Genomic DNA, 23,797 nt, shown 5'->3' with positions numbered 1-23,797 from the left:
AACAAGTGTTGAATACAATTTAAGAATAAATATCTGGTTCTATGAACTTTAGAATAAGTTATCTTAAAAATGTAATAAAATGCTTGGTATTGTGAAGATTTTTGTAGGAATGCATTGACTGAAATAGGGAAAATAAAATGACAAAGAACAAGATAGAGGTGAATGATCACTCTATTGTTGAATTCAACTAATCCATTCTTCAGCAAGGTATATTTTAAAATGATATGAATAGGGTAAACTTCAAATTAGAGAGGTGTTTTTGAATAAGTGAAGAGTCTTCATTCATCTTGAGTGTTTGAGTAGAGAAGTGTGTGAACTTAGAAAAGAATATGAAAGTGAAAAAGCAATATTCTCTTGAACACCATAAAGAAAAGTGTTTCAAACTTAAGAATCAAGTGGGTGCTGTGGCTTAGCTGATTAAAGCGCCTGTCTAGTAAACAAGAGATCCTGAGTTCAACTCTCAGCAGTCCCTTGCTTTTCTCATTGTTATATAACAAATCATTTTCATTAGGTCTTATTCCGATACAATTAAAATATAAAAGTCTGATTCATCTTACTGTTGAAAAGATCATCTTTAACCTTATAAAAACCCATGTATTTGCAAGATTATAGAATGAATACTGTTATTGCAAAATGAAAAAAACTACATATCTATGAGAAAGACGTAGATGAAATTTCTACCTAGATTTGAGCAATATTAATACCTTCATGAAACAAAATTGTAAAGAATTCAAGAAATTAAATTGGGTTTTATAAGAGTACCTGTTTATTAAAACATATTAATACTTGCGTAGTGATTGAGTATCTTTTCGTGTTTAAGATTACAATACATATAAAGAAGAACTCATAGCAGGAAACACATTTTCATGATCAACAATAAATTATTAATGCATTTCTTACTATTAACGTTGGTGCTGTGGCTTAGTGGTTAAAGCACCTGTCTAGTAAACAAGAAATCCTGAGTTCAAAACTCAGCAACACCTAACTTTTTTCTCCATGCTTTCCGTATAATTTTCAGCAAACAAGTGTTGAATACAATTTAAGAATAAACATCTGGTTCTATGAACTTTAGAATAAGTTATCTTAAAAATTAAATAAAATGCTTGGTATTGTGAAGATTTTTGTAGGAATGCATTGACTGAAATAGGGAAAAGAAAATGACAAAGAAAAAGATAGAGGTAAATGATCACTCTATTGTTGAATTCAACTAATCCATTCTTCAGCAAGGTATATTTTAAAATGATATGAATAGGGTAAACTTCAAATTAGAGAGGTGTTTTTGAATAAGTGAAGAGTCGTCATTCATCTTAAGTGTTTGAGTAGAGAAGTGTGTGAACTTAGAAAAGAATATGAAAGTGAAAAAGCAATATTCTCTTGAACATCATAAAGAAAAGTGTTTCAAATTTTAGAATCAAGTGGGTGCTGTGGCTTAGCTGGTCAAAGCACCTGTTTAGTAAAAAGGAGATCCTGAGTTCAACTCTCAGCAGCGCCTTGCTTTTCTCATTGTTATATAACAAATCATTTTCATTAGGTCTTATTCCGATACAATTACAATATAAAAGTCCGATTCATCTTACTGTGAACAGATCATCTTAAACCTTATAAAAACCCAAGTATTTTCAAGATTATAGAATGAATACTGTTATTGCAAAATGAAAAAAATACAGATCTATAAGAAAGACGTAGATGAAATTTCTACCTAGATTTGAGCAATATTAATACCTTCATGAAAAAATATTGTAAAGAATTCAAGAAATGAAATTGGGTTTTATAAGAGTACCTGTTTATTAAAACATATTAATACTTGCGTAGTGATTGAGTATCTTTTCATGTTTAAGATTACAATACATATAAAGAAGAATTTATAGCAGGAAACACATTTTCATCATCAACAATAAATTATTTATGCATTTCTTACTATTAACGTTGGTGCTGTGGCTTAGTGGTTAAAGCGCCTGTCTTGTAAATAGGAAATCCTAAGTTTAAATGTCAGCAGCACCTAACTGTTTTCTCCATGCTTTCGGAATAATTTTCATTAAACAAGTGTTGAATACAATTTAAGAATAAACGTCTGGTTCTATGAACTTTAGAATAAGTTATCTTAAAAATGAAATAAAATACTTGGTATTGTGAAGATTTTTGTAGGAATGAATTGATTGAAATAGGGAAAAGAAAATGACAAAGAACAAGATAGAGGTGAATGATCACTCTATTGTTGAATTCACCTAATCCATTCTTCAGCAAGGTATATTTTAAAATGATATGAATAGGGTAAACTTCAAATGAGAGAGGTGTTTTTGAATAAGTGAAGAGTCTTCATTCATCTTGAGTGTTTGAGTAGAGAAGTGTGTGAACTTAGAAAAGAATATGAAAGTGAAAAAGCAATATTCTCTTGAACACCATAAAGAAAAGTGTTTCAAATTTAAGAATCAAGTGGGTGCTGTGGCTTAGCTGATTAAAGTGCCTGTCTAGTAAACAAGAGATCCTGAGTTCAACTCTCAGCAGTCCCTTGCTTTTCTCATTGTTATATAACAAATCATTTTCATTAGGTCTTATTCCGATACAATTAAAATATAAAAGTCTGATTCATCTTACTGTTGAAAAGATCATCTTTAACCTTATAAAAACCCATGTATTTGCAAGATTATAGAATGAATACTGTTATTGCAAAATGAAAAAAACTACATATCTATGAGAAAGACGTAGATGAAATTTCTACCTAGATTTGAGCAATATTAATACCTTCATGAAACAAAATTGTAAAGAATTCAAGAAATTAAATTGGGTTTTATAAGAGTACCTGTTTATTAAAACATATTAATACTTGCGTAGTGATTGAGTATCTTTTCGTGTTTAAGATTACAATACATATAAAGAAGAACTCATAGCAGGAAACACATTTTCATGATCAACAATAAATTATTAATGCATTTCTTACTATTAACGTTGGTGCTGTGGCTTAGTGGTTAAAGCGCCTGTCTAGTAAACAAGAAATCCTGAGTTCAAAACTCAGCAACACCTAACTTTTTTCTCCATGCTTTCCGTATAATTTTCAGCAAACAAGTGTTGAATACAATTTAAGAATAAACATCTGGTTCTATGAACTTTAGAATAAGTTATCTTAAAAATTAAATAAAATGCTTGGTATTGTGAAGATTTTTGTAGGAATGCATTGACTGAAATAGGGAAAAGAAAATGACAAAGAAAAAGATAGAGGTAAATGATCACTCTATTGTTGAATTCAACTAATCCATTCTTCAGCAAGGTATATTTTAAAATGATATGAATAGGGTAAACTTCAAATTAGAGAGGTGTTTTTGAATAAGTGAAGAGTCGTCATTCATCTTAAGTGTTTGAGTAGAGAAGTGTGTGAACTTAGAAAAGAATATGAAAGTGAAAAAGCAATATTCTCTTGAACATCATAAAGAAAAGTGTTTCAAATTTTAGAATCAAGTGGGTGCTGTGGCTTAGCTGGTCAAAGCACCTGTTTAGTAAAAAGGAGATCCTGAGTTCAACTCTCAGCAGCGCCTTGCTTTTCTCATTGTTATATAACAAATCATTTTCATTAGGTCTTATTCCGATACAATTACAATATAAAAGTCCGATTCATCTTACTGTGAACAGATCATCTTAAACCTTATAAAAACCCAAGTATTTTCAAGATTATAGAATGAATACTGTTATTGCAAAATGAAAAAAATACAGATCTATAAGAAAGACGTAGATGAAATTTCTACCTAGATTTGAGCAATATTAATACCTTCATGAAAAAATATTGTAAAGAATTCAAGAAATGAAATTGGGTTTTATAAGAGTACCTGTTTATTAAAACATATTAATACTTGCGTAGTGATTGAGTATCTTTTCATGTTTAAGATTACAATACATATAAAGAAGAATTTATAGCAGGAAACACATTTTCATCATCAACAATATATTATTTATGCATTTCTTACTATTAACGTTGGTGCTGTGGCTTAGTGGTTAAAGCGCCTGTCTCGTAGACAGGAAATCATGAGTTCAAATATCAGCAGCACCCAACTGTTTTCTCCTTGCTTTTCGAATAATTTTCATCAAACAAGTGTTGAATACAATTTAAGAATAAACATCTGGTTCTATGAACTTTAGAATAAGTTATCTTAAAAATTAAATAAAATGCTTGGTATTGTGAAGATTTTAGTAGGAATGCATTGACTGAAATAGGAAAAAGAAAATGACAAAGAACAAGATAGAGGTTAATGATCACTCTATTGTTGAATTCAACTAATCCATTCTTCAGCAAGGTATATTTTAAAATGATATGAATAGGGTAAACTTCAAATTAGAGAGGTGTTTTTGAATAAGTGAAGAGTCTTCATTCATCTTAAGTGTTTGAGTAGAGAAGTGTGTGAACTTAGAAAAGAATATGAATGTGAAAAAGCAATATTCTCTTGAACACCATAAAGAAAAGTGTTTCAAAATTAAGAATCAAGTGTGTGCTGTGGCTCAGCTGGTTAAAGCGCCTGTCTAGTAAACAGGAGATACTCAGTTCAACACTCAGCAGCGCCTTGCTTTTCTCATGGTTATATAACAAATCATTTTCATTAGGTCTTATTCCGATACAATTAAAATATAAAAGTCTGATTAATCTTACTGTTGAAAAGATCATCTTTAACCTTATAAAAACCCATGTATTTTCAAGATTATAGAATGAATACTGTTATTGCAAAATGAAAAAAATACATATCTATAAGAAAGACGTAGATGAAATTTCTACCTAGATTTGAGCAATATTAATACCTTCATGAAAAAATATTGTAAAGAATTCAAGAAATGAAATTGGGTTTTATAAGAGTACCTGTTTATTAAAACATATTAATACTTGCGTAGTGATTGAGTATCTTTTCATGTTTAAGATTACAATACATATAAAGAAGAATTTATAGCAGGAAACACATTTTCATCATCAACAATAAATTATTTATGCATTTTTTACTATTAACGTTGGTGCTGTGGCTTAGTGGTTAAAGCGCCTGTCTCGTAAACAGGAAATCATGAGTTCAAATCTCAGCAGCACCTAACTCTTTTCTCCATGCTTTCCGAATAATTTTCATCAAACAAGTGTTGAATACAATTTAAGAATAAACATCTGGTTCTATGAACTTTAGAATAAGTTATCTTAAAATTAAATTAAATGCTTGGTATTGTGAAGATTTTTGTAGGAATGCATTGACTGAAATAGGGAAAAGAAAATGACATAGAACAAGATAGAGGTGAATGATCACTCTATTGTTGAATTCAACTAATCCATTCATCAGCAAGGTATATTTTAAAACGAATAGGGTAAACTTCAAATTAGAGAAGTATTTTTGAATAAGTGAAGTCTTCATTCATCTAAAGTGCTTGAGTAGAGAAGTGTCTAAACTTAGAAAAGAATATGAAAGTGGAAAAGCAATATTCTCTTGAACACCATGAAGAAAAGTGTTTCAAAATTAAGAATCAAGTGGGTGCTGTGGCTTAGCCGTTTATAGCACCTGTTTAGTAAAAAGGAGATCCTGAGTTCAAATCTCAGCAGCGCCTTGCTTTTCTCATTGTTATATAACAAATCATTTTTATTAGGTCTTATTCCGATACAATTAAAATATAAAAGTCTGATTCATCTTACTGTTGAACAGATCATCTTAAACCTTATAAAAATAGAAGTATTTTCAAGATTATAGAATGAATACTGTTATTGCAAAATGAAAAAAATACATATCTATGAGAAAGACGTAGATATAATTTCTACCTAGATTGGAGCAATATTATTACCTTCATGAAAAAAAATTGTAAAGAATTCAAGAAATGAAATTGGGTTTTATAAGAGTACCTGTTTATTAAAACATATTAATCCTTGCGTAGTGATTGAGTATCTTTTCGTGTTTAAGATTACAATACATATAAAGAAGAATTTATAGCAGGAAACACATTTTCATCATCAACAATAAATTATGTATGCATTTCTTATTATTAACGTTGGTGCTGTGGCTTAGTGGTTAAAGCGCCTGTCTTGTAAACAGGAAATCCTGAGTTCAAATCTCAGCAGCACCTAACTGTTTTCTCCATGCTTTCCGAATAATTTTCATCAAACAAGTGTTGAATACGATTTAAGAATAAACATCTGGTTCTATGAACTTTAGAATAAGTTATCTTAAAAATTAAATAAAATGCTTGGTATTGTGAAGATTTTTGTAGGAATGCTTTGACTGAAATAGGGAAAAGAAAATGACAAAGAACAAGATAGAGGTGAATGATCACTCTATTGTTGAATTCAACTAATCCATTCATCAGCAAGGTATATTTTAAAATGATATGAATAGGGTAAACTTCAAATTAGAGAAGTATTTTTGAATAAGTGAAGAGTCTTCATTCATCTAAAGTGCTTGAGTAGAGAAGTGTGTGAATTTAAGAAAGAATATGAAAGTGGAAAAGCAATATTCTCTTGAACACCATAAAGAAAAGTGTTTCAAAATTAAGAATCAAGTGGGTGCTGTGGCTTAGCCGTTTATAGTGCCTGTTTAGTAAAAAGGAGATCCTGAGTTGAACTCTCAGCAGCGCCTTGCTTTTCTCATTGTTATATAACAAATCATTTTCATTAGGTCTTATTCCGATACAATTAAAATATAAAAGTCTGATTCATATTACTGTTGAACAGATCATCTTAAACCGTATAAAAACCCAAGTATTTGCAAGATTATAGAATGAATACTGTTATTGCAAAATGAAGAAAAACTACATATCTATGAGAAAGACGTAGATGAAGTTTCTACATAGATTTGAGCAATATTAATACCTTCATGAAACAAAATTGTAAAGAATTCAAGAAATGAAATTGGGTTTTATAAGAGTACCTGTTTATTAAAACATATTAATACTTGCGTAGTGATTGAGTATCTTTTCGTGTTTAAGATTACAATACATATAAAGAAGAATTCATAGCAGGAAACACATTTTCATGATCAACAATAAATTATTTATGCATTTCTTACGATTAACGTTGGTGCTGTGGCTTAGTGGTTAAAGCGCCTGTCTCGTAAACAAGAAATCCCGAGTTCAAAACTCAGCAACATCTAACTTTTTTCTCCATGCTTTCCGAATTATTTTCATCAAACAAGTGTTGAATACAATTTAAGAATAAACATCTCGTTCTATGAACTTTAGAATAAGTTATCTTAAAAATTAAATAAAATGCTTGGTATTGTGAAGATTTTTGTAGGAATGCATTGACTGAAATAGGGAAAAGAAAATGACAAAGAACAAGATAGAGGTGAATGATCACTCTATTGTTGAATTCAACTAATCCATTCTTCAGCAAGGTATATTTTAAAATGATATGAATAGGGTAAACTTCAAATTAGAGAGGTGTTTTCGAATAAGTGAAGAGTCTTCATTCATCTTAAGTGTTTGAGTAGAGCAGTGTGTGAACTTAGAAAAGAATATGAAAGTGAAAAAGCAATATTCTCTTGAACACCATAAAGAAAAGTGTTTCCAAATAAAGAATCAAGTGCGTGCTGTGGCTTAGCTGGTTAAGGTGCCTGTCTAGTAAACAGGAGATCCTCAGTTCAACTCCCAGCAGCGCCTTGCTTTTCCCATGGTTATATAACAAATCATTTTCATTAGGTCTTATTCCAATACAATTAAAATATAAAAGTCTGATTCATCTTACTGTTAAAAAGATCATCTTAAACCTTATAAAAACCCAAGTATTTGCAAGATTATAGAATGAACACTGTTATTGCAAAATGAAAAAAACTACATCTATGAGAAAGACGTAGATGAAATTTCTACCTAGATTTGAGCAATATTAATACCTTCATGAAACAAAATTGTAAAGAATTCAAGAAATGAAATTGGGTTTTATAAGAGTACCTGTTTATTAAAACATATTAATACTTGCGTAGTGATTGAGTATCTTTTCGTGTTTAAGATTACAATACATATAAAGAAGAACTCATAGCAGGAACCACATTTTCATGATCAACAATAAATTGTTTATTTATTTCTTACTATTAATGTTGGTGCTGTGGCTTAGTGGTTAAAGCGCCTGTCTTGTAAACAAGAAATCCTGAGTTCAAAACTCAGCAACACGTAATTTTTTTCTCCATGCTTTCCGAATAATTTTCATCAAACAAGTGTTGAATACAATTTAAGAATAAACATCTGGTTCTATGAACTTTACAATAAGTTATCTTAAAAATTTAATAAAATGCTTGGTATGGTGAAGATTTTTGTAGGAATGCATTGACTGAAATAGGGAAAAGAAAATGACAAAGAACAAGATAGAGGTGAATGATCACTCTATTGTTGAATTCAACTAATCCATTCTTCAGCAAGGTATATTTTAAAATGATATGAATAGGGTAAACTTCTAATTAGAGAGGTGTTTTTGAATAAGTGAAGAGTCGTCATTCATCTTAAGTGTTTGAGTAGAGAAGTGTGTGAACTTAGAAAAGAATATGAAAGTGAAAAAGCAATATTCTCTTGAACAACATAAAGAAAAGTGTTTCAACTTTAAGAATCAAGTGGGTGCTGTGGCTTAGCTGGTTAAAGCGCCTGTCTAGTAAACAGGAGATCCTGAGTTCAACTCTCAGCAGTGCCTTGCTTTTCTCATTGTTATATAACAAATCATTTTCATTAGGTCTTATTCCGATACAAATAAAATATAAAAGTCTGATTCATCTTAGTGTTGAGCAGATCATCTTTAACCTTATAAAAACCCAGGTATTTTCAAGATTATAGAATGAATACTGTTATTGCAAAATGAAAAAAATACATATCTATGAGAAAGACGTAGATGAAATTTCTACCTAGATTGGAGCAATATTATTACCTTCATAAAAAAAATTTGTAAAGAATTCAAGAAATGAAATTGGGTTTTATAAGAGTACCTGTTTATTAAAACATATTAATCCTTGCGTAGTGATTGAGTATCTTTTCGTGTTTAAGATTACAATACATATGAAGAAGAATTTATAGCAGAAAACACATTTTCATCATCAACAATGAATTATTTATTCCTTTTTTTCTATTAACGTGGGTGCTGTGGCTTAGTGGTTAAAGCGCCTGTCTCGTAAACAGAAAATCATGAGTTCAAATCTCAGCAGCACCTAACTGTTTTCTCCATGCTTTCCGAATAATTTTGATCAAACAAGTGTTGAATACAATTTAAGAATAAACATATGGTTCTATGAACTTTAGAATAAGATATCTTAAAAATTAAATAAAATGCTTTGTATTGTGAAGATTTTTGTAGGAATGCATTGACTGAAATAAGGAAAAGAAAATGACAAAGAACAAGATAGAGGTGAATGATCACTCTATTGTTGAATTCAACTAATCCATTCTTCAGCAAGGTATATTTTAAAATGATATGAATAGGGTAAACTTCAAATTAGAGAGGTGTTTTTGAATAAGTGACGAGTCTTCATTCATCTTAAGTGTTTGAGTAGAGAAGTGTGTGAACTTAGAAAAGAATATGAAAGTGAAAAAGCAATATTCTCTTGAACACCATAAAGAAAAGTGTTTCAAAATAAAGAATAAAGTGGGTGCAGTGGCTTAGCTGGTTATAGCACCTGTTTAGTAAAAAGGAGATCCTGAGTTCAAATCTCAGCAGCGCCTTGCTTTTCTCATTGTTATATACCAAATCATTTTCATTAGGTCTTATTCCGATACAATTAAAATATAAAAGTCTGATTCATCTTACTGTTGAACAGATCGTCTTAAACCTTATAAAAACACAAGTATTTTCAAGTTTATAGAATGAATACTGTTATTGCTAAATGAAAAAAATACATATCTATCAGAAAGACGTAGATGAAATTTCTACCTAGATTTGAGCAATATTAATACCTTCATGATTTGTTTTTTTTAAAGAATTCAAGAAATGAAATTGGGTTTTATAAGAGTACCTGTTTATTAAAACATAATAATACTTGCGTAGTGATTGAGTATCTTTTCGTATTTAGGATTAACAATACATATAAAGAATAATTTATAGCAGGAAACACATTTTCATCATCAACAATAAATTATGTAAGCATTTCTTACTATTAAAGTTGGTGCTGTGGCTTAGTGGTTAAAGCGCGTGTCTCGTAAACAGGAAATCCTGAGTTCAAATATCAGCAGCACCTAACTGTTTTCTCCATGCTTTCCAAATAATTTTCATCAAACAAATGTTGAAAACAATTTAAGAATAAACATCTAGTTCTATGAACTTTAGAATAAGTTATCTTAAAAATTAAATAAAATGCTTGGTATTGTGAAGATTTTTGTAGGAATGCATTCACTGAAATAGTGAAAAGAAAATGACAAAGAACAAGATAGAGGTGAATGATCACTCTATTGTTGAATTCAACTAATCCATTCTTCAGCAAGGTATATTTTAAAATGATATGAATAGTTTAAACTTCAAATTAGAGAGGTGTTTTTGAATAAGTGACGAGTCTTCATTCACCTTAAGTGTTTGAGTAGAGAAGTGTGTGAACTTAGAAAAGAATATGAAAGTGAAAAAGAAATATTCTCTTGAACACCATAAAGAAAAGTGTTTCACATTTAAGAATCAAGTGGGTGCTGTGGCTTAGCTGGTTAAAGCGCCTGTCTAGTAAACAGGAGATCCTGAGTTCAACTCTCAGCAGCGCCTTGCTTTTCTCATTGTTATATAACAAATCATTTTCATTAGGTCTTATTCCGATACAATTAAAATATAAGTCTGATTCATCTTACTGTTGAACAGATCATCTTTAACCTTATAAAAACCCAAGTAATTTCAAGATTATAGAATGAATACTGTTATTGCAAAATGAAAAAAATACATATCTATGAGAAAGACGTAGATGAAATGTCTACCTAGATTGGAGCAATATTATTACCTTCCTGAAAAAAAATTGTAAAGAATTCAAGAAATGAAATGGGGTTTTATAAGAGTACCTGTTTATTAAAACATATTAATCCTTGCGTAGTGATTGAGTATCTTTTCGTGTTTAAGATTACAATACATATAAAGAAGAATTTATAGCAGAAAACACATTTTCATCATCAACAATAAATTATTTATACATTTTTTACTATTACCGTTGGTGCTGTGGCTTAGTGGTTAAAGCTCCTGTCTCGTAAACAGAAAATCCTGAGTTCAAATCTCAGCAACACCTAACTGTTTTCTCCATGCTTTCCGAATAATTTTCATCAAACAAGTGTTGAATACAATTTAAGAATAAACATCTGGTTCTATGAACTTTAGAATAAGTTATCTTAAAAATTAAATAAAATGCTTGGTATTGTGAAGATTTTTGTAGGAATGCATTGACTGAAATAGGGAAAAGAAAATGACAAAGAACAAGATAGAGGTGAATGATCACTCTATTGTTGAATTCAACTAATCCATTCTTCAGCAAGGTATATTTTAAAATGATATGAATAGGGTAAACTTCAAATTAGAGAGGTGTTTTTGAATAAGTGAAGAGTCTTCATTCATCTTAAGTGTTTGAGTAGAGAAGTGTGTGAACTTAGAAAAGAATATGAAAGTGAAAAAGCAATATTCTCTTGAACACCATAAAGAAAAGTGTTTCAAAATTAAGAATCAAGTGGGTGCTGTGGCTTAGCTGGTTAAAGCGCCTGTCTAGTAAACAGGAGATCCTGAGTTCAACTCTCAGCAGCGCCTTGCTTTTCTCATTGTTATATAACAAATCATTTTCATTAGGTCTTATTCCGATACAATTAAAATATAAGTCTGATTCATCTTACTGTTGAAAAGATCATCTTTAACCTTATAAAACCCAAGTATTTTCAAGATTATAGAATGAATACTGTTATTGCAAAATGAAAAAATACATATCTATGAGAAAGACGTAGATGAAATGTCTACCTAGATTGGAGCAATATTATTACCTTCATGAAAAAAAATTGTAAAGAATTCAAGAAATGAAATTGGGTTTTATAAGAGTACCTGTTTATTAAAACATATTAATACTTGCGTAGTGATTGAGTATGTTTTCGTGTTTAAGAGTACAATACATATAAAGAAGAATTTATAGCAGGAAACACATTTTCATCATCAACAATGAATTATTTATGCATTTCTTACTATTAACGTTGGTGCTGTGGCTTAGTGGTTAAAGCTCCTGTCTCGTAAAAAGGAAATCCTGAATTCAAATCTCAGCAGCATATAACTCTTTTCTCCATGCTTTCCGAATAATATTCATCAAACAAGTGTTGAATACAATTTAAGAATAAACATCTGGTTCTATGAACTTTAGAATAAGTTATCTTAAAAATTAAATAAAATGCTTGGTATTGTGAAGATTTTTGTAGGAATGCATTGACTGAAATAGGGAAAAGAAAATGACAAAGAACAAGATAGAGGTGAATGATCACTCTATTTTTGGAAAGGTGCGACCACTCGGTCCCCCTGAACGTATGGTTGGGGGCCCGGATCCTCCCGGGAAGCCATTTTGGGCGGGGGCGTGTCACGGCTGGTATGCCTGAAGCGGCGTAGCCGGGGCGCGCCTTTTTCCCGCCCAAGAGGGGTTGTCCTAGACACCTACAACGATGGCCACGCCCAGTAGGCGTACCAGCAGAGGGCTCACGCCCTCCCGAAGAGGAATAAGAGAGCGGGAATCTGAAGAAGCACCCTCTTGTTCCTGTGCTTGGAAGCTGCACCCACTCGTTGCACGTGAGCCCTCGACGGAACAAGGAGCAATTTTGAGAACTTGTAATTCTTGTGTTTCTCTTTCAGCGACTTCGAGGCTAAGGATCCAGGACCATGTTGATCAACTTGGATCGAATGTTCGATAACAATGCCTGGCAAGAAGGCAGGAAAGAAGTCCGGGACTGACCAGATGCTTCGCATGCTGATAAGAGATATGGCGAGCATGAAGAAGCAGATGGCTGCGATGAACAATACGGGTAAACCGAAGAAGGTAATAGGCCCGGCATTGCCGGGAGTTGTACCCGCGGGTAGGGGTAAACGGGTCAGGAATAGGGCGGCAGGGGACGAGGTCCCGGTTCCCGAGGTACCCCCGGCAAGCCCGGTCATCCCAGTTGAGGCCCCGGTACCAATCCCGGATGCGGGTCAACCGATTCCGGTTGTTGTTACGCCCGCCAACGAGGAGGACATGCCTCCAGAATTAGCCACCCAGTTGGCCGCATGGCTCGGCAGGAAAACAGGAGGTGCTACGGCACCTGAGGACACGGCCGAAGAGGCCAAGTTACTAATGCAGCAGTTGCCGCAGTCGCGAGATGCCGCAAAGGCAAATCTCCCTCTTGTCCCCCCACAGGTGACCTTGGAAGGACCGGCAGCTGGTGTCGGAAAAACAGCGGGAAGGACAATTGAGCTGGGTAAGCAGGCATTGCCAATGGCGGGGGAGGGGTCTTTGCCCTCAAGGAGGGAGAGGGTGGTCCAACATATTCCGTTGGCCACGAAAGAATTGATATGGGCTGATAAGTATGTGAATATGTTTTCTCTGCTGACTGACCATCGCGAGATGGAGTATGCTAAGACGCAGAAGGATTTGTGGTACCCGAGTGTATGGCGAGCAAAAATGGCGGGATTCAGGGTTGATGAGACAATCACAAATTGGGCCAAGGCCTTTGCGATGTTTACTGCAATTATTGGGGAACGTAAGCCCGAGGTTTTGCCCGAATTATCCTGTTATCAGGCACGAATAATGGATTGTTATGAAACGTATGAGGGCAATGAGTGGATGGGTTACGATATGAAGTTCCGTAAGGCCAAGGAGTACGATTCATCTCTGACGTGGGATTGTCTCGACTCGATTTCTTGGCAGAAGCAGCTCCTGCCGGGCGCGACGAAGTCGTCCTCGCTAGGCGGAAATGGGTCGGGGCCTTCCCGCCAACAGCCCGCGGTGCCCTTTCGAGCGGGCCCCGGTGGCGACCACCAAGCAAGGACTGGTGGGAATGGGGGTAAGAGAGGGGTCTGTTGGAATGTTAACAGGGGCAATTGCACCAGGCCACAAGGGATGTGTAAGTTCAGACATGCGTGTGCAGGTTGCGGGAATTCCTCGCACCCCGAGAGTTCGTGCAGATCCAGGAATAGTGGGACGGGGGGTAGAGGAGGGGCCAAGCAAGACTGAGGGTGACCATTGTGTACCGCTACCTACCCCCAATGATATCATGGCAATGATCCCCTGGCTAAATGAATACCCTGATCATGTCTCCGCTGGGGTGTTGAGGAATGGCTTCTTATATGGTCTCCGCATCCCGGCGGGGGATTTTCGTGGGGAACCACTTTGTAGAAACCAACTGTCGGCTCAGCATAATCCAGCGGTGGTGGAGAGGAAGATTGCAAAAGAAGTTGCCCTTGGCCGGGTTGCTGGCCCATATAGGCACCCGCCAGTAACTAATTTCATCTGTTCCCCGTTAGGAGTGGTTCCCAAGAAGGACCCGGGGGAATTTAGGCTGATCCATAACTTGTCAGCTCCAAGGGGTCTCTCGGTGAACGATGCGATTGACCCGGGAGTTTGTTTGGTGCGGTACGCATCCTTTGATGATGCCGTCACCAGGTTGAATCGCCTGGGGCCCGGAGCGCTGATGGCGAAGTCAGATATCGAGTCGGCGTTCCGGTTGCTCCTGGTACACCCACGGGATCAGCGTCTGTTAGGCTTTGTGTTCCAGGGACGTTACTACATGGATAGATGTATGCCAATGGGCTGCTCCATCTCTTGTGCTTATTTTGAGAAATTCAGTTGTTTTTTAGAATGGGCATTCACCGAGGCCACTGGCCATAGCCATGTTATGCATTACTTGGATGATTTTTTGTTCTTGGGGGCAGCCGGCGACACAAAATGTGCGCAGGCGTTACAGGGATTTTGCACCTTCATGAAGGGATTCGGAGTGCCATTGGCACCAGGTAAGACGGTTGGACCATCTACTTCACTCGAGTTTCTGGGAATTGAGCTCGATTCTGTGGAGGGATGTTTCCGTTTGCCAGTAGGGAAAGTAGCAAAATTCAGGGCTTCCCTGGAACTGTGCCCTAGCAAGGAGAAAGTTAGCCTCCATCAGTTACAACAAGCAGTGGGTCAGCTTAACTTTGCCCTAAGAGTGATACCAATGGCCCGCCCCTTTTCCCGCTCTATCGCACAAGCTATGGTTGGTCTCAAGGAAGGACACCACCGCACGAGACTGTCTGCAGAGGTTCGCCAGGACATGCGCATATGGTTGGCATTCCTGGCGGATTTCAACGGTCGAGTGGTGTGGAACAAGCCGCCAGCGTCTTCAGACGAGCTGGGTTTGTGGACCGACTCGGGGGGGAGCGTGGGATTTGGCGCAATCTTTGGTAATCGATGGTCGGTGCAAACATGGCCGACGTGGTGGCACACCAGCGGTCTCACAGGTAACATTGCGTTCCTCGAGTTATTCCCCATTTTTGTGGCTCTGATGGCATGGCCGGATGAGTTCAGAGATCGCTCTGTGGTGTTTTGGTCCAACAATATGACTGTTGTTGAATGTATAAATAATCAGGCAGCACGCTGCAAGTGGATATTGAGATTACTGAAGGAAATTGTACTACTTTGCATGAGACTAAACGTGCAATTCAGGGCGAACCATGTGCCGGGTGTACTGAATCAGGCTGCTGATGCACTCTCTCGTTCACACATGCAGGCTTTCAGGGGTTATCTACCTTCCGCGGACCTAGCGGTGGCACCATTTCCCGAAGCACTCTGGCTACTCGGTGCCCCGGATTACAAGACCTCGTGGCAGCAAGCTTAGCCCCCAGGACAAGGAAGGCATACGAAGGAGCGTTTCGTTCCTATTGTGCATTTTTGGGTCCGGCAGGGGAGGACAAATGGGGTCAGGAGGATTGCTTCCTAAAGTTTCTGGTAGCGTTACACAGGGAAGGCCGATCAGTAGCAACGGCCAATAGGCACCGGGCCGCCATTTCATTCATGGCGCAGGCGCATGGTATTAAGGACCCGACATCGTCCTTTTTGGTAAAGAAAGCCCTTCGTCGTTGGCAACGCCTGGAAGGTCGTACAGTAGACGAGAGGCGCCCGATTGGGTTAGAAAGGTTGTCCCTGCTTATGTCGATACTTCCCACGACATGTTCCTCCCATTTCGAAGCAGTTCTGTTCCGGGCCGCTTTCGCATTAGCGTTCCATGGGGCTATGCGGGTGAGAGAACTGGTCACAAAGAATAAGAAAGATGTGGAGGGAGGTCTGTGTCGGGATCACATCCTGATTAGGGGTGATTCAATGGTAGTCACAATAGCCAAGTCCAAGACTGACCAGAGGGCTATGGGAGACAGTATTGTTGTCCAGCGCATGTGAGGGTCCCCAATGTGCCCGGTAAAGTGCGTGGAGGAATATTTGGTGCGAAGGGCGGATACATGGGGGGGAAGCCTGCTGAGACACATTGATGCTACCCCACTGACGAGGTTTCAGTTTCAGAGGGTGCTGACAATGGCAATCGCAGCGGCGGGCTTGGACCCGGGCGATTTTGGGACCCATTCCTTTAGGATAGGGGCTGCTACTGAGGCTACAGCCAGGGGTCAGAGTGTTGAAGAGGTGAAACAACTGGGACGATGGTCCTCGAATTGTTTTAAAAGGTATGTGCGATTGCACATGTTGTGAAGTCAAGTTACATGCACTCACGCTTCTTGTCTTCTGTTTGATTTACAGTTTCGCGAGCATGTTATGCGGGCGGAATTTGCAGTCGACCCGGCACCAGGGGACCAGCGGTCAGAGATCACCGGCTGAGGAGAGAGTGGTGTGGGTCGTGGGCCACTCATACGTGAGGCGGGCCGGGGACGTATTCAAAGCAGGTGACGTGACTCACGCAGCTGGGGAATACGGGTACAGAGTGACCTTCCACGGAAGGGGCGGGCTCTGTATTGACCAGTTTCAATCTTTTGTCGAGGAACTCTTAGGGCGGCAGAGGTCACCGCCATCTGTAATCATAGTACACCTGGGGGGCAATGACATGGTGACACTCGGTCGGCGAGTACTACTCAAGCGAGTTTTATCGACTGTTAGCTGGCTGGCGAGAAGGATTCCGGGGTGCACGATAGCATGGTCCCACATGATTCCCAGGAAGGTGTGGCGGGGGGGCCTCTCGGTGTCAGCACTGAACCATTCAGTGAAAAAAGTCAACAACAAACTTGGTAGGTTGTTTCGCTCGGCGCAGTTGCACAGTATTCCGCATGGATGTATTCGGGGGGATCACATGTATCTCGATGATGGGGTCCATTTGTCCCGGGAGGGGAATGTCTTACTCATAGGAGACTTCATAGAATGGCTAAGGGGTTTGAGAAAGCATGACCTTTAGGAGGAGTTTGTGGGGGGGCCGGATAGCCGGTCAACTATCCGGCCTGTGGCGGTAAGGTCATGATCGGTGAGCAGTAATTTCAAGGTCCCTAGAGGGGGGCGCCACCCACTATGGAGGGGAGCGCCCGGGGGGAGGCGGCCATTGGCCCCTCCCACGGGGAGGCGGCACCCACTAAGTATGGGTCGCCTAGGGGAAGATGGCCATAGGCCCCTTCCAGGGGAGGAGGCGGCTATATGCCCCTCCTACGAATTTCCCGGGGCCCGGATATCCGCGACGGATGTGATAGACAGTGTGGGGTGGGAGGGGGAGTCCACTCTGCCTTCTTACAGACACCTCACACGGGTCCTCGGACGTCCTTTAAGATGGCGTTGAGTTAAAATGGGGGGCCCCCAACAAGACAAGGGAAATTGGAGTTGGCACAGAGGGTACAGTCCTTCGCGCAGCCGCCACTCACACCGTGAGGGCGAGAGTTTTGTTAGTAGGGATCTGACACCGGTTGCGACCTTGCCGTTGGCCCGTAATGCTAGGATGTACAATTTTAATTTACAAAGTATGCATTTGCAGAATGTTAGACTCGGCTAGGAAAACCTTTGTACTAGAGATTTGTTAAGGTTAGCCAATAAACATGTCTTCATCGAAATGTAATAAATGAAAATTGTACATGATATGAAACTTTTTTTTTTAATGTTTAATTTTGTTTCATATTTTTAATAAATACGGCCGGGAGGGTAACTCCCTCCCGCCTTCCAAAAGTTCAGAAATGCGTCCGTCTTCCCATCCTTGGGGATTGTGTTGGGAGGGGGTGACAGGCATCCCAGCCATATGAATTCAACTAATCCATTCTTCAGCAAGGTATATTTTAAAATGATATGAATAGGGTAAACTTCAAATTAGAGAGGTGTTTTTGAATAAGTGAAGAGTATTCATTCATCTTAAGTGTTTGAGTAGAGAAGTGTGTGAACTTAGAAAAGAATATGAAAGTGAAAAAGCAATATTCTCTTGAACACCATAAAGAAAAGTGTTTCAAATTTAAGAATCAAGTGGGTGCTGTGGCTTAGCTGGTTAAAGCGCCTGTCTAGTAAACAGGAGATCCTGAGTTCAACTCTCAGCAGTGCCTTGCTTTTCTCATTGTTATATAACAAATCATTTTCATTAGGTCTTATTCCGATACAATTAAAAAATAAAAGTCTGATTCATCTTACTGTTGAACAGATCATCTTTAACCTTATAAAAATCCAAGTATTTTCAAGATTATAGAATGAATACTGTTATTGCAAAATGAAAAAAATACATATCTATGAGAAAGACGTAGATGAAATGTCTACCTAGATTGGAGCAATATTATTACCTTCATGAAAAAAATTTGTAAAGAATTCAAGAAATGAAATTGGGTTTAATAGGAGTACCTGTTTATTAAAACATATTAATCCTTGCGTAGTGATTGAGTATCTTTTCGTGCTTAAGATTACAATACATATAAAGAAGAATTTATAGCAGAAACACATTTTCATCATCAACAATAAATTATTTATGCATTTTTTACTATTAACGTTGGTGCTGTGGCTTAGTGGTTAAGCGCCTGTCTCGTAAACAGGAAATCCTGAGTTCAAATTCCAGCAGTACCTAACGGATTTCTCCATGCTTTCCGAATAATTTTCATCAAACAAGTGTTGAATACAATTTAAGAATAAACATCTGGTTCTATGAACTTTAGAATAAATTATCTTAAAAATTAAATAAAATGCTTGGTATTGTGAAGATTTTGGTAGGAATGCATTGACTGAAATAGGGAAAAGAAAATGACAAAGAACAAGATAGAGGTGAATGATCACTCTATTGTTGAATTCAACTAATCCATTCTTCAGCAAGGTATATTTTAAAATGATATGAATAGGGTAAACTTCAAATTAGAGAGGTGTTTTTGAATAAGTGACGAGTCTTCATTCACCTTAAGTGTTTGAGTAGAGAAGTGTGTGAACTTAGAAAAGAATATGAAAGTGAAAAAGAAATATTCTCTTGAACACCATAAAGAAAAGTGTTTCAAATTTAAGAATCAAGTGGGTGCTGTGGCTTAGCTGGTTAAAGCGCCTGTCTGGTAAACAGGAGATCCTGAGTTCAACTCTCAGCAGTGCCTTGCTTTTCTCATTGTTATATAACTAATCATTTTCATTAGGTCTTATTCCGATACAATTAAAATATAAAAGTCTGATTCATCTTAATGTTGAACAGATCATCTTTAACCTTATAAAAAACCAAGTAATTTCAAGATTATAGAATGAATACTGTTATTGCAAAATGAAAAAAATAGATATCTATGAGAAAGACGTAGATGAAATGTCTACCTAGATTGGAGCAATATTATTACCTTCCTGAAAAAAAATTGTAAAGAATTCAAGAAATGAAATTGGGTTTTATAAGAGTACCTGTTTATTAAAACATATTAATCCTTGCGTAGTGATTGAGTATCTTTTCGTATTTAAGATTACAATACATATAAAGAAGAATTTATAGCAGAAAACACATTTTCATCATCAACAATAAATTATTTATACATTATTTACTATTACAGTTGGTGCTTTGGCTTAGTGGTTAAAGCTCCTGTCTCTTAAACAGGAAATCCTGAGTTCAAATCTCAGCAGCACCTAACTGTTTTCTCCATGCTTTCCGAATAATTTTCATCAAACAAGTGTTGAATACAATTTAAGAATAAACATCTGGTTCTATGAACTTTAGAATAAGTTATCTTAAAAATTAAATAAAATGCTTGGTATTGTGAAGATTTTTGTAGGAATGCATTGACTGAAATAGGGAAAAGAAAATGACAAAGAACAAGATAGAGGTGAATGATCACTCTATTGTTGAATTCAACTAATCCATTCTTCAGCAAGGTATATTTTAAAATGATATGAATAGGGTAAACTTCAAATTAGAGAGGTGTTTTTGAATAAGTGAAGAGTCTTCATTCATCTTAAGTGTTTGAGTAGAGAAGTGTGTGAACTTAGAAAAGAATATGAAAGTGAAAAAGCAATATTCTCTTGAACACCATAAAGAAAAGTGTTTCAAAATTAAGAATCAAGTGGGTGCTGTGGCTTAGCTGGTTAAAGCGCCTGTCTAGTAAACAGGAGATCCTGAGTTCAACTCTCAGCAGCGCCTTGCTTTTCTCATTGTTATATAACAAATCATTTTCATTAGGTCTTATTCCGATACAATTAAAATATAAAAGTTTGATTCATCTTACTGTTGAACAGATCATCTTAAACCTTATAAAAACACAAGTATTTTCAAGATTATAGAATGAATACTGTTATTGCAAAATGAAAAAAATACATATCTATCAGAAAGACGTAGATGAAATTTCTACCTAGATTTGAGCAATATTAATACCTTCATGATTTGTTTTTTTTAAAAGAATTCAAGAAATGAAATTGGGTTTTATAAGAGTACCTGTTTATTAAAACATATTAATACTTGCGTAGTGATTGAGTATCTTTTCGTATTTAAGATTAACAATACATATAAAGAATAATTTATAGCAGGAAACACATTTTCATCATCAACAATAAATTATGTATGCATTTCTTAATAATAAAGTAAGTGCTGTGGCTTAGTGGTTAAAGCGCCTGTCTCGTAAATAGGAAATCCTGAGTTCAAATCTCAGCAGCACCTAACTGTTTTCTCCATTCTTTCGAAATAATTTTCATCAAACAATTGTTGAATACAATTTAAGAAGAAACATCTAGTTCTATGAACTTTAGAATAAGTTATCTTAAAAATTAAATAAAATGCTTGGTATTGTGAAGATTTTTGTAGGAATGCATTCACTGAAATAGGGAAAAGAAAATGACAAAGAACAAGATAGAGGTGAATTATCACTCTATTGTTGAATTCAACTAATCCATTCTTCAGCAAGGTATATTTTAAAATGATATGAATAGGGTAAACTTCAAATTAGAGAGGTGTTTTTGAATAAGTGACGAGTCTTCATTCACCTTAAGTGTTTGAGTAGAGAAGTGTGTGAACTTAGAAAAGAATATGAAAGTGAAAAAGAAATATTCTCTTGAACACCATAAAGAAAAGTGTTTCAAATTTAAGAATCAAGTGGGTGCTGTGGCTTAGCTGGTTAAAGCGACTGTCTAGTAAACAGGAGATCCTGAGTTCAACTCTCAGCAGTGCCTTGCTTTTCTCATTGTTATATAACTAATCATTTTCATTAGGTCTTATTCCGATACAATTAAAATATAAAAGTCTGATTCATCTTACTGTTGAACAGATCATCTTTAACCTTATAAAACCCCAAGTAATTTCAAGATTATAGAATGAATACTGTTATTGCAAAATGAAAAAAATAGATATCTATGAGAAAGACGTAGATGAAATGTCTACCTAGATTGGAGCAATATTATTACCTTCCTGAAAAAAAATTGTAAAGAATTCAAGAAATGAAATTGGGTTTTATAAGAGTACCTGTTTATTAAAACATATTAATCCTTGCGTAGTGATTGAGTATCTTTTCGTATTTAAGATTACAATACATATAAAGAAGAATTTATAGCAGAAAACACATTTTCATCATCAACAATAAATTATTTATACATTATTTACTATTACCGTTGGTGCTGTGGCTTAGTGGTTAAAGCTCCTGTCTCGTAAACAGGAAATCCTGAGTTCAAATCTCAGCAGCACCTAACTGTTTTCTCCATGCTTTCCGAATAATTTTCATCAAACAAGTGTTGAATACAATTTAAGAATAAACATCTGGTTCTATGAACTTTAGAATAAGTTATCTTAAAAATTAAATAAAATGCTTGGTATTGTGAAGATTTTTGTAGGAATGCATTGACTGAAATAGGGAAAAGAAAATGACAAAGAACAAGATAGAGGTGAATGATCACTCTATTGTTGAATTCAACTAATCCATTCTTCAGCAAGGTATATTTTAAAATGATATGAATAGGGTAAACTTCAAATTAGAGAGGTGTTTTTGAATAAGTGAAGAGTCTTCATTCATCTTAAGTGTTTGAGTAGAGAAGTGTGTGAACTTAGAAAAGAATATGAAAGTGAAAAAGCAATATTCTCTTGAACACCATAAAGAAAAGTGTTTCAAAATTAAGAATCAAGTGGGTGCTGTGGCTTAGCTGGTTAAAGCGCCTGTCTAGTAAACAGGAGATCCTGAGTTCAACTCTCAGCAGCGCCTTGCTTTTCTCATTGTTATATAACAAATCATTTTCATTAGGTCTTATTCCGATACAATTAAAATATAAGTCTGATTCATCTTACTGTTGAAAAGATCATCTTAAACTTTATAAAAACCCAAGAATTTTCAAGATTATAGAATGAATACTGTTATTGCAAAATGAAAAAAACTACATATCTATGAGAAAGACGTTGATGAAATGTCTACCTAGATTTGAGCAATATTAATACCTTCATGAAAAAATATTGTAAAGAATTCAAGAAATGAAATTGGGTTTTATAAGAGTACCTGTTTATTAAAACATATTAATACTTGCGTAGTGATTGAGTATCTTTTCGTGTTTAAGATTACAATACATATAAAGAATAATTTATAGCAGGAAACACATTTTCATCATCAACAATAAATTATGTATGCATTTCTTACTATTAACGTTGGTGCTGTGGCTTAGTGGTTAAAGCGCCTGTCTCGTAAACAGGGAATTCTGAGTTCAAATCTCCGCAGCACCTAACTGTTTCCTCCATGCTTTCCAAATAATTTTCATCAAACAAATGTTGAATACAATTTAAGAATAAACATCTCGTTCTATGAACTTTAGAATAAGTTATCTTAAAAATTAAATAAAATTCTTGGTATTGTGAAGATTTTTGTAGGAATGCATTCACTGAAATAGGGAAAAGAAAATGACAAAGAACAAGATAGAGGTGAATGATCACTCTATTGTTGAATTCAACTAATCCATTCTTCAGCAAGGTATATTTTAAAATGATATGAATAGGGTAAACTTCAAATTAGAGAGGTGTTTTTGAATAAGTGACGAGTCTTCATTCACCTTAAGTGTTTGAGTAGAGAAGTGTGTGAACTTAGAAAAGAATATGAAAGTGAAAAAGAAATATTCTCTTGAACACCATAAAGAAAAGTGTTTCAAATTTAAGAATCAAGTGGGTGCTGTGGCTTAGCTGGTTAAAGCGCCTGTCTAGTAAACAGGAGATCCTGAGTTCAACTCTCAGCAGTGCCTTGCTTTTCTCATGTTATATAACAAATCACTTTCATTAGGTCTTATTCCGATACAATTAAAATATAAAAGTCTAATTCATCTTACTGTTGAACAGATCATCTTCAACCTTATAAAAACCCAAGTATTTTCAAGATTATAGAATGAATACTGTTATTGCAAAATGAAAAAAATACATATCTATGGTAAAGACGTAGACGAAATGTCTACCTAGATTGTAGCAATATTATTACCTTCCTGAAAAAAAATTGTAAAGAATTCAAGAAATGAAATTGGGTTTTATAAGAGTACCT

The 23,797-nt window shown here is 35.7% G+C and overlaps 12 non-coding genes across 12 annotated transcripts; all 12 read left to right on the top strand.

Annotated features, from left to right (window-relative positions):
• Positions 1–4,985: 4,985 nt before the first annotated feature.
• TRNAT-CGU (transfer RNA threonine (anticodon CGU)) lies at positions 4,986–5,058 on the top strand. Its single transcript has one exon. It is a non-coding gene; the product is annotated as a tRNA-Thr (tRNA).
• A 938-nt stretch (positions 5,059–5,996) lies between these two features.
• TRNAT-UGU (transfer RNA threonine (anticodon UGU)) lies at positions 5,997–6,069 on the top strand. Its single transcript has one exon. It is a non-coding gene; the product is annotated as a tRNA-Thr (tRNA).
• Positions 6,070–8,543: 2,474 nt separating this feature from the next.
• On the top strand, positions 8,544–8,617 carry TRNAT-AGU (transfer RNA threonine (anticodon AGU)). Its single transcript has one exon. It is a non-coding gene; the product is annotated as a tRNA-Thr (tRNA).
• A 1,966-nt stretch (positions 8,618–10,583) lies between these two features.
• TRNAT-AGU (transfer RNA threonine (anticodon AGU)) lies at positions 10,584–10,657 on the top strand. Its single transcript has one exon. It is a non-coding gene; the product is annotated as a tRNA-Thr (tRNA).
• Positions 10,658–11,600: 943 nt separating this feature from the next.
• Positions 11,601–11,674, top strand: TRNAT-AGU (transfer RNA threonine (anticodon AGU)). Its single transcript has one exon. It is a non-coding gene; the product is annotated as a tRNA-Thr (tRNA).
• A 6,664-nt stretch (positions 11,675–18,338) lies between these two features.
• On the top strand, positions 18,339–18,412 carry TRNAT-AGU (transfer RNA threonine (anticodon AGU)). Its single transcript has one exon. It is a non-coding gene; the product is annotated as a tRNA-Thr (tRNA).
• A 943-nt stretch (positions 18,413–19,355) lies between these two features.
• Positions 19,356–19,429, top strand: TRNAT-GGU (transfer RNA threonine (anticodon GGU)). Its single transcript has one exon. It is a non-coding gene; the product is annotated as a tRNA-Thr (tRNA).
• Positions 19,430–20,374: 945 nt separating this feature from the next.
• TRNAT-AGU (transfer RNA threonine (anticodon AGU)) lies at positions 20,375–20,448 on the top strand. Its single transcript has one exon. It is a non-coding gene; the product is annotated as a tRNA-Thr (tRNA).
• Positions 20,449–21,396: 948 nt separating this feature from the next.
• TRNAT-AGU (transfer RNA threonine (anticodon AGU)) lies at positions 21,397–21,470 on the top strand. The gene has a single exon. It is a non-coding gene; the product is annotated as a tRNA-Thr (tRNA).
• Positions 21,471–21,907: 437 nt separating this feature from the next.
• Positions 21,908–21,980, top strand: TRNAT-CGU (transfer RNA threonine (anticodon CGU)). The gene has a single exon. It is a non-coding gene; the product is annotated as a tRNA-Thr (tRNA).
• Positions 21,981–22,415: 435 nt separating this feature from the next.
• On the top strand, positions 22,416–22,489 carry TRNAT-AGU (transfer RNA threonine (anticodon AGU)). The gene has a single exon. It is a non-coding gene; the product is annotated as a tRNA-Thr (tRNA).
• A 944-nt stretch (positions 22,490–23,433) lies between these two features.
• Positions 23,434–23,507, top strand: TRNAT-AGU (transfer RNA threonine (anticodon AGU)). Its single transcript has one exon. It is a non-coding gene; the product is annotated as a tRNA-Thr (tRNA).
• Positions 23,508–23,797: the final 290 nt, after the last annotated feature.

The sequence above is a fragment of the Lissotriton vulgaris genome, chromosome 12 (genome assembly GCF_964263255.1).
Source record: "Lissotriton vulgaris chromosome 12, aLisVul1.2, whole genome shotgun sequence".
NCBI lineage: Eukaryota > Metazoa > Chordata > Amphibia > Caudata > Salamandridae > Lissotriton > Lissotriton vulgaris.
This window is presented reverse-complemented; position numbering and strand designations above follow the sequence as displayed.